The sequence below is a fragment of the Acartia tonsa genome, chromosome 2 (genome assembly GCF_053477335.1).
Source record: "Acartia tonsa isolate MP-2025a chromosome 2, ASM5347733v1, whole genome shotgun sequence".
Classification (NCBI taxonomy): Eukaryota; Metazoa; Arthropoda; class Copepoda; order Calanoida; family Acartiidae; genus Acartia; species Acartia tonsa.
The window spans coordinates 30125407-30142014 of record NC_137261.1 but is presented as its reverse complement, the minus strand read 5'-3'; the positions used below and the strand labels follow the sequence as shown (position 1 = coordinate 30142014).

Genomic DNA, 16608 nt, shown 5'->3' with positions numbered 1-16608 from the left:
TAAATATTTTCTCAAACAGACATAAAAAACATGGGTTCATATATACCTTTAGAATCAGAAAAATATTACGAATCTATTCTAAGCAAAATTGAAAAAGTTTTATAAAACTATAATAAAAAAAATAAGTTTATTTTAAGAATCATAATTTTCGGCTTTAAAGGGTTAGCTTGAACCAAACCTGAACAAAACCTAAACAAAAGACAATGCAATGTAGCAGATATTTTTTAAACACAAGAAACAATAATGTATTTTTAACTGCATTGTTTTGAAGTTTATAAACAGACTGATGCATATTTGTTCATAATTTTTCATTCTTTACATGTTCTTTAATATCACTATATTTATTGTAGTATCTATTGTATATATTGTATGAACATTCTCCTTTTTTTCTGGCAATTCTATAGGTTAATTTTATAGATTAAGCTTCCCGATTCGTCAATTTTTGCGATTTGTGATTGGCTAGTTTAGTAGTTACAATTCTTAAAATAACTTTTTTATTTTTTCTATCTTTTATTACAATTTTTTTAAACTTTTTCAATTTTGCTTACAATGGATTCATATTATTTTTCTCATTCTAATGGTATATATGAACCCATATTTTTTATGTCTGTATGAGAAAATATTTAGGTTTAATGTTTTGATTAAACCGAGGTTAAAAAATAGATTTTTTCAACAATTACTCAACAGAATTTTAAAAGTAAGGTGTCAAATTAAAGATCTTACTATTTTTGTTTATACTGGCTATTTTCTTCTTTTATTTTGTTGCGTTTTAGTACCTTAAAACCGACTTAATTATTTTTTTAAAAAACTTAAATTACTTAAAAAAAAGAGGTCTACAAAAAAACCGATTGCATATCTGAATTCTATGAAAAATTTTACATCTACTACTTACTGAAAGGACCGGCTAGCTATCTTAAATAAAAAGCAAAAAAGTTGATACAACTTCTTTGCAAAAAGAAAAGAATAACACATAGTACAAAATACACATAGTATATTATATCCAGAAAGAAAAAAAACATATATTATAAATACAATAACAAAAATAACGACACACATAGAAAAAATAAGAAACTAAAAACAATACTTCGCCTTGGATGCCTCTAGAAACTTTTAAGAATACGAGAGGACAAGTCGACACTTTATTTTAATTTTTTTTTCTGGGGGGGGGGGAGAGGGCAGGGGGTTGCTTTGTCCTAAATATTAATAAACCTGCCATGGACTTATAGAAAGTGTCACTATAAAGAAAAACAATAACATAGCGAGATATTGAGCACAGGAAGACACAAAGTCAAGCAGATAGACATCCTGTTACTTTTATGAAAGGACGAAATAAATGTTAGGAAAATTTGTGGAAATATTTTGTGATTAAAAATATTTATTACTCCGTGGTAAAAAAAAAGTAAGAATATTATACAAGGAATGAAGTTAAGCTCATAAAATAATTAACATTAATATTTTTTTTCAAAGCTATTTTTGTTCTGTCTAAAATTAAAGGAATGTAGTTGACTAACAAAAAATCCTTTTTAATTCTTTCTATTTATAGAAAAGCCTCGCTTCAAAAATACTGACAGTTTTTTTCCGCAGAGAAAGAGACTAAAAAGCTGATTCTCTTTTAGATAAGTAAAAGTATAGAAATGTCTCAATGACTAATTGCTTTTACAGATAAAATTCGTATAAATTATGCACTTTTTCAATTAGGGAAAAAGCCAAGTATTCTGCAAAACTTTCTTTTTATGGAAAACATAAATGTTTAGTATTTTTAGAAGTGCAACTTAAATCTAATTTCCATAAGTCTGACATTTGTAAAACAAAAGCCAGAGATGGGGGGTGGGGGGTGTAGTTTTCACCGAACAGTGTGCTCTGAAGCACCTATACAGGGCTTACAGACTGTGGGTCAGGATAGTAATATTACAACTACAAAAATTTACTTCTTATACTTGTCTACAGATGAGAAGTTAAGAGACGGATTAAATGTCGTTTTCAATAACAGATTTTCGGACATATCGTCTTCTATTAAAAAATTATTTCAATTTTTTTAAAAAGAACACTTCCTTTTGTAATTTTATTTTGATAGGATGACAAGCAAAACTATACTATCAGAAGGAATGACAAACGAACAATACTTCTTGTAGGGTGTCAGAACTTAATAAGCAGAATATAAATTTCAAAGTCTAAATAAACTGTACATAAATTTGTTGCAAAATTGCCAAAATACTGGATATAGTGAACGGACATACTTTCATTTTTATAATTTTGATTATAGAGATGCCATGGATGTTTTATAGTTGATTATGCTCCTTAATAATGAGAATGTTGATAATAAGTATCTATCATTTATTGAAGCCGAGAAAATCACGTTTCCCAAAACGTTTCAGACGGACATATGAACAGATGAAAATTTCAAATTATAGAGTAGCTTTGCTACTAATAATTTAAAAGTTATAGACATTTTTAAATGACAAGTTACAGAGTTTCTTAAAACCCTAATAAAAGAAATTTCAATAATAAATTTCACTAGCTAGAAGCAAAATAAATAGCTTAATTTGGGCACAAAGTTGGAATGCCAGTAACCTAACATATTTTGTTTTGTACTTTCATTGATTTATTCATATATTACAAGGGGAAAAAATCATGATTTTCTTCGTCAATTTGATAAAATTTAATGTTTCGTGATTTTTTTAGGAAGGTTTTGCGATTTTTTATCATTATTAATATCTTCTATTAGACACAACCCAATCTTTCCAGATTTTGTATAATTTTTTGAGGAACACGACTCCAGTGATGTCTTATTTTTCTTTCCCGAAAAAGGGAAGGGGGGAAGAAAAAAAAGAGATGGGAGAAAAGGGGGTTTTCCCCATCTCTTTTGAAGAGATTTTCTTCCCCCTTCCCTTTTTCGGGAAAGAAAAATATGACGTCACTGGAGTCGTGTTCCTCAAAAAATTATACAAAATCTGGAAAGATTGGGTTGTTAATTTCCTTCTTTCTCTTTCTTTTTTACGACCACTAAACATTTCCTTGATTTACTTTGTGCGTTTGTCAATCCATGTTCTTTTTTTTAGTTAAATTTAGGGGCACTTAAAGTTTGGGAGTCGACCCCAAACTTTCAAAATTAGTTTGAATTAAAAAAGTAAAATAATTGAGAGGGGGCAGTCATTTTATCCTTAAAAAGCTACAATGAAAAAGTAGAACCATATTGGTTCAACGATAAGCAAGATCCTGTGCTAAAAAAACTATCTACTTTATAAAATAGGATGCTTTGTTTTGCTTCGCTAGTATGGATGTTTTCAGTATTTTTTTGTGTTTAGTGGCTAGATGTTAACCTTTTTATTCTCACGTAACTAACATCTTATAATGGATATAGAATACGTGGATATATGGACAAGGAAATTATTGCTAATATAGACCTCATTTATTGAACAGACCGTTCATAAGTAGGATTGGAGGGAATGGGGGAAAAGGGGTTAATTGTAGTGTATTGTTATTTTAGCTAGCTGCGAGTATCACTTTATCAGGGTATATGAAAATTTGGTGCAACATCCAAGTAGTATTAATCGATTAATCTTTTCAATGCGTTTTACTACTGCGCTGTCAACATGAAAGGGTTGCACTCGTTGTACTTTTTACATACAACAGCGAGTTTACCTTTAAATGCCTCTAGGGGCACATAAGATAATGGGGTGTTCACCATTCACGTTACCTTTAAACTTTAAGTTTTTCCCCTTCCCAAAATAGTTACAAGCTTTCCCTGGACCTATAAGATGCATCATTTGGTACACAGAGACATCCTGTTACTTTTATCTTAGGATATAGAAATGTAATAGTCCCTAATTCCTCACCTTTTCCCACAAACTCCCACCCACCCCATAAAAAGTATAAAAAATTCATTTTTCACATTAAAAAATATCAAAATAGGGGTAAACCTACATTATTGTCACCAAAGTACAATACCCCTGTCATCATCAGACGCATCTCTCTTTTTGACTGTGAAGGCCAGAGAATACGGACACCTTGCTCCTCCATGAATTACTGCTGTCTTTGGCAAGTTTCTCAGCTTCTCCCCATGTTAATTCCAAATTAAAGAGGTCCTTTTCAGTGCTCCGCCTCCAGGTCATTTTTGGTTGTCCCCGATTACGTTTACCAGTGGTGGGGTTCCATTTTAAGCACTTTTTTGGAAACCTATTTTGTTCCATTCTGAGCACATGTCCTAGCCACCTTAGTCTTTTATATTTCACTTCTGCTTCAATACTATTGCACTTGGTCTTAGCATACAGCTCAAGGTTTGATATTTTGTTTGGCCAGAATATTTTGCAAATTCTTCTTAGGCAGCTATTGTGAAATGCATTAAGTTGATTTGTTTCAGTTTTCACAGTTCTCCAGCATTCCGCTCCATAGAGAAGAACTGATTTCACATTACTGTTGTAAAGTCTGATTTTTGTTTTCAGAGCAAGTTTCTTTGAATTCCAAACGTTGTGTAGACTGTTGAAAGCAACCCTAGCCTTATCAATCCTGGTTTTAATATCAGCTTTTGAGCCATTTTCACTGCTGATAACACTCCCAAGATAGGTGAATTTGTTGCTTTGTTTCAATTGTTCACCATTTATTGTTATAGTTTGATCAGGGTTTGTAGGTATATTCATAATTTCAGTCTTCTTGACATTAACAAAGAGCCCTACTTGTCCTGCATATTTGACTAGTCTATCTGTCTTAGCTTGTAGATGTTTAATTGTTTCTGAAATCAGTGCCAGGTCATCAGCAAAGTCCAGATCTTCTAGGTGTCCTAGTATGCCCAGCTGGAGACCACGTTTTTTGTCCTCTGTGGTTTTCTTCATCACCCAGTCAATGACCAATATAAATAGAATAGGTGATAAAATGCATCCCTGTCTAACTCCAGTGCTTATTTTAAAGAAATCAGATGTCTTATTGTTTCCAACTGAAACACAGGCTTGGAAGTTGTCATAAAATTTAGTTATCATAATTATCATCTTTTCTGGTATACCATAACTTCTTAGTATTTTCCAGAGTGTTTGTCTGTGTATGGAGTCAAAGGCCTTAGAGAAAACAACAAAATTTACGTGAAGTGGCTTGTTAAATTCAACACATTGTTCAATAACTGTCCTAAGGGTGAAAATTTGGTCAACACAGCCCCTTCCAGCACGGAATCCAGCTTGTTCTTCTCTCAGTTTATTGTCAATTTTCTCATCAATTCTGTTTAAAATAACTTTACATAGGACCTTGCTTGGGATAGAAAGCAGCATAATTCCTCTCCAATTATCACAATTGTTCAAATCTCCCTTCTTAGGTAGTTTTATGATTATACCTTTAGAGTTTAGACCAGTCCGTTGGTATCTTTTCTTGCCTCCAAATTTTATCAAAAAGATCAGTTAGAGTCCTAGCAGAAAGATCTATGTCTGCCTTAAGCATTTCGGCAGTTATCAAGTCAGGTCCTGGTGCTTTGTCATTCTTTAGGCTATGTATAGCAGCTTTAACTTCTTGAATAGTTGGTGGTCTTATATCTATGTCTATTTCATGTCCTGGTTCTGGTTCAGCAGTAATTTCTGGTTCAGGTCTGTTCAACACTTCTTCAAAATGTGATTTCCACCTTTCAGCAATTTCGTTTTCTGTAGTGAGTAATTTACCATCTTTAGCCTTGATAGTTTCACCACTCTTTTTGCTATATTTGCCACTTAATTGCTTGGTTATGTTGTATACTGTTTTCATGTTACCAAAGTCAGCTGCTCTCTGGGCCTTTTCAGCCAGATTGTCAATGTAATCTTTTTTGTCTTTCCTTGTGCACTTTTTGACTTCTTTGTCTTTAGCAGTATATTCAGCTTTTAAATTGCTCATGTCAGCCAAATGTTGAGCATTATGGATTTTGTTTTTGAGCTTCTTTCTCTCTTCTATTTTGATCCATGTTTCTTCAGAGATCCAGTCCTTTTTCTCTGGTTTCTTGTGTCCTAGGATTTCCTTAGCAGTAGATTGAAAGTTTTCTTTAATTGAAGTCCATGTGATCTCAGTCTCGTCATTTAGGTCCTCTAAGACTTGACATCTATTTCTGAGTTTTAAGACAAATTCATTCTTTATCACAGGGTCCTTTAATCTTGAAGAATCATATTGTCTACCAATCTCACTCTTTTTATCATGGCCAGTACGCTTCAGCTTTAATTTAATCTTACTGACAACTAGTTCATGGTCACTAAATATGTCAGCTCCTCTATAGCTCCTACAGTCTTGCATTGAATTGACCCATTTTCTATTGATCATAATGTGGTCAATCATGTTTCTTGTTTGTCCATCAGGTGTTGTCCAGGTATATTTGTGAATGTTTTTGTGTTGGAATAATGTACCTCCTACAACCATATCATTATTTAAACAGAATTCAAGTAAAAGTTCTCCATTTTCATTTCTTGTACCTATGCCAAAGTGTCCCATTGCATTCTCCACTCCAGTCCTGTCAGTTCCTACTTTAGCATTCATATCTCCAAGAACTAGGCACATGTCATGTTTGGGTACTGAGTTTCTGATTGATTGCAGTTGATCATAAAACTCTTGTTTTACTTCTCCATCTTTGTCATTTGTTGGGGCATAGCATTGGATAATGGTCAACTTGCAGTGCCTTGATTGGAATCTAGCCTTAATTATTCTGTCTGATATAGGTTTCCAGTCTATTAGTGAATTGACATGTCGTTTTTGAATAATTATAGCAACACCATACATATGTTGGCTTTCATGACCAGAATAAAGTATTAGGTGGCCATCTTTGGTTGTAGTTTGTCCTTGTCCTGTCCATCTACATTCTGCAATCCCAAGTATTCCAATATTGTAACTTGTCATTTCTTTAAAGGGACTGTGAACGTAAATTTTTCTCATCTTAATATCAAATCTTAACATTATCTCATTCATAATATCTCACAGATAGAGCAAAACGCGCTTTTGTTTGCTTAAAAAACGGCTTTTTCCGACGATTTTTATAAGGTACGGGGAAAGGAAGAAATTTTCCGTATTATATAAAATGTGCATTAAATTGCTTTTTTCTCCAATTATAGCTAAAATTAAACTTTTTCACATAGTTCTAGATTTTTCCTAACAGTTAAGCTGACTTTTAACATAATCCTTGCTTTAATCCAATGTATAGTTACATAGAAATTGATAAAATAAGCAATATTTTTTTATTGAAAACCAAATACAATAACAAAGCCTGAAACAGGTTTTTTATTAGTATCCAATTAACTTTAAATGGCCCATCTCTCGCCCACCTTTAATTACAAATTTGTAAATAATAAAGACGCAATATTTCTTTATAAACAGTCTGATAAAAGTGTAAACTAATTCTCCAAAGTGGGTTATTTATTGTTCAACACAATAAAAAAGGATATTATTATTTTATATAACCTATGAGATTCAACCTTTTTGTAGACAGTGAGGTATTTTTTTGTCAATAATACGAATTTAAAATATGTCTTTATTACCTAATTACTACGTTATAAAAAAACGAATTGGCAATTTTATAGCATAAAATAAATCCTTAACAGTAAGTAAATTGTTTCAACTATATATGACAAGTTAAATATCCCTACAAACATTATAAGAAACAAAAACGTTTAGATTTTCCCTGTTTTTTCCTTTTTCCCTCTCAAAATACCATAAAATCAAGGCATTATTTCTGGATATTTTTGTGAATAGGACATTTTTGGTTGATCAGTGTAGTGAAATGTGCTTAGTAAATGTTAAGATTTGATAATCAGATGAGAAATTTTTACATTCACACTCCCTTTAACTACTTGGGCTGTTTTAGTTGACTCATACATTGTTCTAACATTCCAGGTTCCTATCTTACAGCTTTGCTTAGAACTTTTTGGTCCTGTCATCAAGTTGATAGCTTCCTTTCGGATTTCACCATCATCTTTCATATTCTCAGTAAACTGAGCATCAGTTCCAACGGTTCTTGTTTCATGCACACCTCTGGCTGTGTGAAAGCCATTGGTGTTTGAGGTTCTGTGGGTGTTTTCTTGAACTTTTTGGTTTTATAGGTAGGATAGTTAGTCCTACGCAAACCTTCCATATCCCTGGAAGGATGGGTGACTGGTAAGGGGAGTGACGTCAATATCCCCCAGTACTTCAAAAAGTACCTCCTGCCCTTCAATATTTACCTAACTACCCCTGTAGGCTTGTGGAAAAGCTACTCATAAGCTCAATTATCAAATGCGATTTCCATTGCATTAATGCATCATATACAAATTATTATGCGTTTAACTGCACTTCAAACATACTTGCACACCAATCCACTTAAACACACACCTACACACTCACACAAACTTACACTCACAAACATACACTCACAAACATACACACAATATGTAAAAACGTAGAAATGAATCAAAGAACCAACAAGTGTGTATGTACAGTCAGGAGGTTGAACACATTTACTTTTCTTTAAAAGTTGGTATAAAATTAAAATTATCTTCTTTAAAAAGTTGTACAGTAAATAAGATTCTCTATAAGTTATGTGGGAAATGTATTTTATTTGGCTAAGATTATAAGTATACAACTTATACCTTTCTTTATTATAATATAAATATATTTCTTAACTGTTTTTATTAGAAATATGGCTTAATTTTGCTGTAAAATAATAGTGGGGGCATGAGCTTTATGTAACTCTGCTTTCAGTGGAAGGACCCTATACAAATTTTGTATTAAGTCTTCGAATCAATTAATATCATTGGAAATATTAACACAGACAGACAATAAGGGTCTCTACCACTTGGGGCAGGTAATTGTCTGGAATACAACGAGAGAGAGAGAGTGAGAGAGAGAAAGAAAGAGAAAGAGAGAGAGAGAGCCACAATTACATAAATAAAGTAAGAGGAGAAAATTTAAGTAGAGGTGAGATATATCTATCCTCCCAGTATATACCAAAGTGTATAAAAAATGTATCATCATATGCTTATCCTAGGGTGAACGAACCTTCTCCCTCAAAAATGTTGTTATCACTTGGATCAAATATTGATGACAAATAATAATGAACAATAATAATATTATTCATGAAAGCAAAGCCAACCAAACGTTTTGATTTTACAGAAAATTGTTATTGTTTAGGTTCTACATGGAAAAGGTGGTTCTCCTCAAAGTGCCTAGCGAGCACATAACCTAGCCTAACCTATGTATGTAAAAAAAACACATTGAAAAACTACCCCTACCTCTAATTTACAATTTATTTGAAAAAAAGTATGGGGGTCAGTGCTCTCGCCCCTAGAGAAACTTTTTTACTCTTTCTCTTTTAAATTGAATTGGGGCGCAGGTTCTACCAGTTCCACCTCAAGTGCCTTTAGGGGGAGTAGCCGATAGTATATAATAGTGCAAGGACTATTTGTAGATAAGTTTCACTTATGATAAAAATGTATTCTTTTACATTGTCTCATATTCATTACAATACAAAATATAATATATATAACATAGGAGGAGATAATTGAATTTGGTCAAAGAATATTATACAAATAAAAAAGGGTTAAAGTTATCTATTGAGAAAATTTTATCATGTTCTTTAAAGTCTTTGTAAGTTTGTTTCCTAATATGTCTATAATTATCTATCTATGTAATATGCAAACAAACAAATTATTTGTGAATTTCAAGATCTATAGCATCCTTTATATTTTACCTGATAGATCATACCAATTTAATAACAAATTAAATAACTTTTACTTAATGTTTTTAGTTTTTTATTCTTTATTCCCTTCATTTTTGTGTTTGGTATTCGGTCGTGATTAGATCATAAATTAAGTTGTTTTTTATCCTATTTAGATATTTACCTCGTCAATTAGTTTGCAAAGGCGAGGCTGATGTCCATGACACTCTAACGTCAAGTCCAACAGCTAAGAATGAATAAGAGAAGGTAATATCTCATTTTCTATCCAAACACCCGGGGTATTTGGTTAGGTAACACCCAACAGATGACTAACTCTTTGATTGCACGATCTTTGTATGGAAGTCGTAATCGTGCATGTAATGAGTTGGGTCTGTTTTGAGCCAAGGCATTCCTCCTACTCCAACTATTAATGTCGTGCATCTGATATAGCATGAGAGAAATTAGTTAAAAGTCTTGACGCGGTGCTAAGCCTTTACTATGAGAGGAAGCTTGTCGGGAGTGGTGTGAAAATAGCCTAAAAACATCCTATGTGAAGATCGGAATTTGTTTAGTATGAACAAACAAACTAAAAAACATTACTACTTTTAATAATACTTGCATCTTGGAGCTCTGTAATATTTAAAGGATTGAGAAGGGAAAGAAAATTATTCTGAATTATACTCAAATTTTAAAATAAATAAAAGCCAAAAACCATGCGAAGTCTACATAAATCTTCCCTAAAATAGAGAACCTTCCCGTTTAAGATTTATTTAATTATTAAATTACGTATTTATTATCTATAGAGAAGTTAAACTATTGAATTTGTTAAAAACGCATTAAAAAATATAATACACAATAAATAGGTCAGCATTTCTATGATTTTCTTTTCTATATTTCACGTAATGTTAAAAGGCCGTCGATTGGGGACAGGGTTAAAGCGTCAAAAAAATGCGTAGAAATCATTCCAAAGGCTCGTGTAACTTGAAAAAAGTCATGTACACGTTTTCACCTCTCTAGTATGGCGCGCCGTGTTTTAATACGGACAGATGCGCTACTCAACGACGCAAAAATTTGTGTGCAATTTTATTTTGGTGTGATGAGGGATATTTCTATGTACAAAGGATTGCCAAATTTTTAAAGGCTCTAAATTTTGGACGTCGAATTCAAAGTACATCATAGAAATAAAAGAGTAAAATATGAGAAAAATTGTTCATTTTTTAATATCCTGAAAAATCTCTTAGGGTGGTAACATATTCAAAATGCAAAGACATATTTTTAACATTATAATCCAATCTGATGATCTGCTTAATTATTGAATCAATTGTATTCCATGAATAAAATTAGAAAAATATAAGTTGTGTTTCTATCTATAGTAAAATATACTGCAATAACTATTGCACGGATTGAGTTCTCCATTTCAGGGAAGCTTTGCATAGGTAAAGAGGTGGTTTTAGGCTATTTCATTTTTAGATTTAAGTATTCAAGTAGTTTCAGCCTATTTTTTGCTGAGTCCCTAGAAGCTAGGGACGCTCTCTAGTTAAATATGTATACAGGGTAGGTTTAAAAGGGTTAATTTTAAAATTAAAGGTGTTAAAAAAATTAGGTCAGGTTTTTTCCCACAACGTAGTGATCTTCCATTGAGTTTATAGTTTCAGATTGAAAGTTCAATCAACATATAGTGAAATTTGAAAGCAATTTTTGTCTATATAATATATTTGTATAAGTATATAGATGCATAATCAAGACAACTACCTGATTCAATTGGTGGAGACCCTTTTTGTCTTCAAGCAAATTGCTTTGTGTTTTTTTTGTAGGGATTTCTGACGCTATAAGCTAATTTCAAAGACCCAAAACAAAATCAGAGCAGCATAAAAAACACCAGAAAATAAAACTATCCCAAGACTTAAAATGAAAAAGAAAATTTCTGAAAACAAAAATTCTCTAAAATGGAGAACCAAATGGGTTCAGTGGTTTGTGAGATCATAAACCGTACTTCATTATATAATGGGATATAATTTTAAGGATAAAAACATCAAAAGTGAAAATAAAAAATATCTAGAGAACATCAAAAATTTCATGTTTGTTGTAAATAATTGAGGAATCTTTAAAAATTTGTGCTTCCAGATCTTTGTTACATCCCTTTTATACTAATGGATATAGGATATACGTGGATATATTGACATGATATTTTTTCGTCAATTTAGCTTGCTAATATGGGAGGTGATTGGGTAAAGGGGGTGGATGGGGCTATACGTTATTTTAGCCAGCTGCGAACATCACTTTATCAGAGTACATGAAAATCTGGTGCAAGATCCAAGTAATAATATATCGATTGTTATACTTATGGAGTAAGCGCATCTTTTTAATGCTCATTCCCCTTACAATGCCCTCAGTTGTTACCCCCACATCTCTTCATATGCCTAGGCCATATGAGAGAGAAAACCAAGAGAAATAGAGAAAGGGAGGAAAAATTGTATGCGGGCGAAGAAAAAATTTCTCTATCAATAATTTCTATTTATTATTAAGCGCCTTTCTCCCACTCTCTTTTTTTAGGGAAATCTAAGTAAATATCACGTAAACATTGTAACTATGCCGCATACAAGTTATTGTTATAGTAAAAATGATGCGTACAGTCCTGGGTATAAAAACCCGGTAACAACATATTCTAAATCAGAATCTGAGTGAAGCTCAAACAAGCAACACAACAACAATCGACAAATCATCACAAAAAAATCTTCTAAATTTACCATCAAGTAAGCAATCATATAGCATCTTTAATCCATATATTTTATATATGTATTACTACAAGAACCTCCCTATTTACTAGCTGCATATGCCCATTGCTTTATTCTACCCCTCATTGACGGCTTTGAAAAATACGTGACTTTTTATATTATTTACTGCATAATATATACATATGTCTAAACCATATATGATGATTAAGTGCACTAAAATACCATATTTTTAAATTACGCAACATATAACTTATATATTCTTTTTTTACGTGTTATAACGTTTAGTAGAACTTTGATTTTAAATGAGGTAGGTTAAAAGTGTGATCAGATTTTTTTATGTGAACAAATTATAAAAATTTATTTTCTTTTATTGCAAAATATTTCTATAATTATGTAATTCAGGATGGCCTCCCATAACGCAGCTATGTATTTTGCTACCTGGGCCGCACCCCTGGCAATGGTTACTTTCATGGGTAAGTCTTTTTTTTCTAGTTAAAATAGTGTCAAACATAACTACTTTATATCATTCTAATAATAAAGTAACAGTATCTATGTGTGTCTGTCTATATGATTCTCCTTTACAATTTAGCTTCTCATAGATAATGGAAAGGTTTAAAACTCTTTTGGGAGAGGTACCTCCGCCCTCCCAAGACAAAAATAACCCCCACCCCCACAATTTTTTCCCTTTTAAAACTAAAATAAGTTACGAGTCTACTTCCCCCACCACCATTCCCCAAATGTCCTTAGAAGCCTCTAGGGGTAAAGTCGCTAGAAGGATGTATTGGGATACAATAGGATAAAAAGTTTGTAAATTTATATTATTTTCAGGAACCGCAACAGCCCACGAAATTCTGGAAAGAAACGACGAGCGCATCCGAGACGGACGTCCAGGTATTGTTGGACCTATCAAGTACAGGCTGGAGCCCAAGGATAACGGACACATGTGCAACCCCTTCTCTGGGTACCACGATACTCATCACGAGCACGGCTGGAACAATAAGAGCCACAACAAGTAAAGTCGCCACCTATTTGTGATATTTTTTTTCAAAGAAAAACTAATAGAGAAACTAATGCATTATCATTTCTAATGTTTTATTTACATATCTTTTAATGTATTATATTATTAAAAAATCTGAATTATTTATATAATTGTATATATAATTATTATTATTTATATTGTGATCACACTATAATGTCAAATGTGCCAGTAAAATTAATAAAGTATATAAATATCTATTTCATTTATTTTGTTTATCGAAAGAAAATTTCTAAAATGATAATTTTAAGACCAATGCACTGCACAGGGCCGGATCTAAAAAGTTAAGACAATGCCGATAAATTGATGACATCCCCAATTATGATTCACAAAATTACACCATCTGTAAGTTTCAATAAGTGGTTGAAACGTTTGGACACTCAACTTACTGAACTATCCCATAAAAATCAATAAAAGTCTCTAAAGTTGTTAAGGCAAACGAATAAGAAAAAGTTATTACAAAAGTTTGGGGACTTGTTTAACAAAAATCCCATGCCCCCCCCCCCCCTTCCTCCATGCCAAATGCAGCATTAAAACGTAGAAAATACATTTAAAGTAAAAAAAACAATGTACACCAAGATTAAAAGCAGGCCAAATTAAAGTGTTCATATTTGTATGTTCTGTGGTTAGTTGTTTTCAGAACAGGAATGGCAACATCCATTTCAGTGAAGCTCTATAATCAGACGGTGGGAATAACGAGTGTCATTAAGAATATAGTAGAGAAATTTAATCTATAAGTCTAAACAAATGTCATTAAACTTGTTGCAAAACTGAATAAAAATATGTTACTGATTATGGACATACTACATATTTAGAACTTCATATTATAGAGGCCTGCGCTCAAAGTATTATTCCTTATTGTCTTAGGTATCATTATCAAAAAATCATATGGAAAGGATAACTATATGTCACCCAAAAATTTTAAAGTCAGCATCTATTAAATGAATGTAAGGACGTTCTGGTAGTAATTATAGAGTTGTTATGCTTTCATACTGTAACAGAAATGATTAAGAACTTTTAAAAGTATATTCAAACAAAAATAAAAATACGAAGTAAAGGAAGCATAACCTTATAGAACATCCTTGGTGTCTAAACAGATTTAATTGGGCAAAGATAAGTACCAAACTTTCATAGGAATGGAGTGGACATTGTGTTATTACACTAGTCGTCCCAAAAGTTTTATAATAACGTTTTCTTATTCGTTGGCTTAACAAATTTGAGGACTTGTGTTGAATTTTAATTAGGTAATTCATAAAATTGAGTGTCCAAACGTTTCAACAACTAATTGTATTTTCAGAAGGATTAACTTTTTGTATAACCATTAAGGATTATCGGCCATTGTTTTATCTCTTTAGATCCGTAGAATTTTGTCTGCGTGTAACGAAGGATCTCGCTAATTGCTGAAGCGATAAGTTCTCCTTATCGCCCCAAAAAATCGCCCCAAGAAAAAGTTATCTTCCTACCAAAAACATTTATGTTTACTATTTTACATTAATATCCATAAATATGATGTAATTTTATGTCTATTATATGTTTAAAGTTTAGCTGTGCTTTTAAATATTGTTAAAAGTAACATAAATATCTCATCCTTGTTATCTCTGGTGTACTTAGAATTAGTGCTCGGCAGCCGCCTGTAAGCCTCAGGGAAATAAACCTATTGCAATCTTAAAAATAAGTTGGAAATCTAAACCTGACCCAAATATGGATATCATAAATAATTTTCAAGCATGATGATCCTTGCTTTGAATGACAAACAAAAAATACTTTTGATTAATTAAGAATGTGTCATTAAACATTAAAACCTCAAAAACAACAAAAAGATAAAACCAGATAATTAGTTCAATTTAATTTCTTCTCGGTGTAACACATTTTCAAATAAAAATGTCTTATTTCATATTTTACATTATTTTTAGGTATAAAGCTAAAAAATTATTAAAATATGTATATGTAGATTTTTTAATCTCTTTATCTTAACCCTAAATGATTCTATTTAACTTCTATTCAAGCTAGTAGGCTAAACTTTTTTATGGGTTCCTTTTTATTGTAAAATATTTGCCATCATAAAATATGCCAAAGCTTTTTCTGCTTTGTTATCTAATATAATTATAAACAAATATTTAAAACTTTAAACAGCTAATAAATATTGAACTATTTTTGTTCTTTACTTCTCCTCTAAATCTTTTCTGACGCCATGTGGCCGCTTTTAAAGCCCCTATCCTTATTTAATAAACGTTATTGCTTACTTTGATGAATACTAAGTGATAAGGAAATACAAAAAAATGATAATTCTATCTTTAATAGAAATAGTTACTTATTGCATCGTATTATAGACAGGTTTCGTCGGATATTAAAATAAAAAGTTATAATATTAAAATCAGTTTTGTTACCCATTAGTAACAACTCTGATATTGATATTATGATTTTAATATTCGTAGAAAACTGGCTATAGTTTGATACGATACATGCTTTTTTAGTATGCCTTAAAACTGGCTCTAATCCAGCGGATATAAATCAGTTTGGTCGGAAGCCACACTGGAATATTTATTTTAGCATTTTCTCTCTGACTGTGAATTGTGGATCAACCAGAATAAATTCTAAAATCTTACAAGGTAAAATATTTTTATCAAAGAAAATGTCTCGGGGGGGGGGGGGTGAGGGGTTTAAGACCCTAATAATGATAAACAAAATTACTCGTTTATTATGATTATTAATAGAAGCTATAGATAATGTTACTTAGTCATATATTCAATACCCAGTGTCATATCAGGCTTTAAAAGTTTTTTTTTTTGGGGGGGGGGGGGAGAAGAATTATAGTTCACAAACTCTCTGGATCTGATTATATTTATACTGTTCCTTGAGTTTTTTTTAAATTTCAAGTATATAAATAAATGTATATATTTATATGGTTAGTACCGTACACGAGGATATATTTTATATTCCATGTAAGATATAGGCTCACAAATGAAGTGAAAAATAATTTTACATTGATAGTGACAAAAGTAGCAAAGTTTGCAAAATTCTAGTTTTATTATCAAAATTTCTCAATTCTTATTTTAAAAATTACCCAAAGAATGAATTGTTCAAAATTCATATACCTTACTTCTTCATATTTTTATACTTCTAATTATAGAACAAATGATGAATTTTTAATTTTGACCAATATAATTGGCTATAAATAATTGAATTTCTTAGGAGAAAGCCTTGCCAAGGAAAATTCA

General features: G+C 31.7%; 1 long non-coding RNA gene across 1 annotated transcript; it reads left to right on the top strand.

Annotated features, from left to right (window-relative positions):
• The first annotated feature begins 12140 nt into the window (after positions 1 to 12140).
• LOC145309800 (uncharacterized) lies at positions 12141 to 13590 on the top strand. The gene is made up of 3 exons (XR_013876539.1): positions 12141 to 12372; positions 12757 to 12827; positions 13183 to 13590. It is a non-coding gene; the product is annotated as an uncharacterized LOC145309800 (long non-coding RNA).
• The last annotated feature ends 3018 nt before the right edge of the window (positions 13591 to 16608 follow it).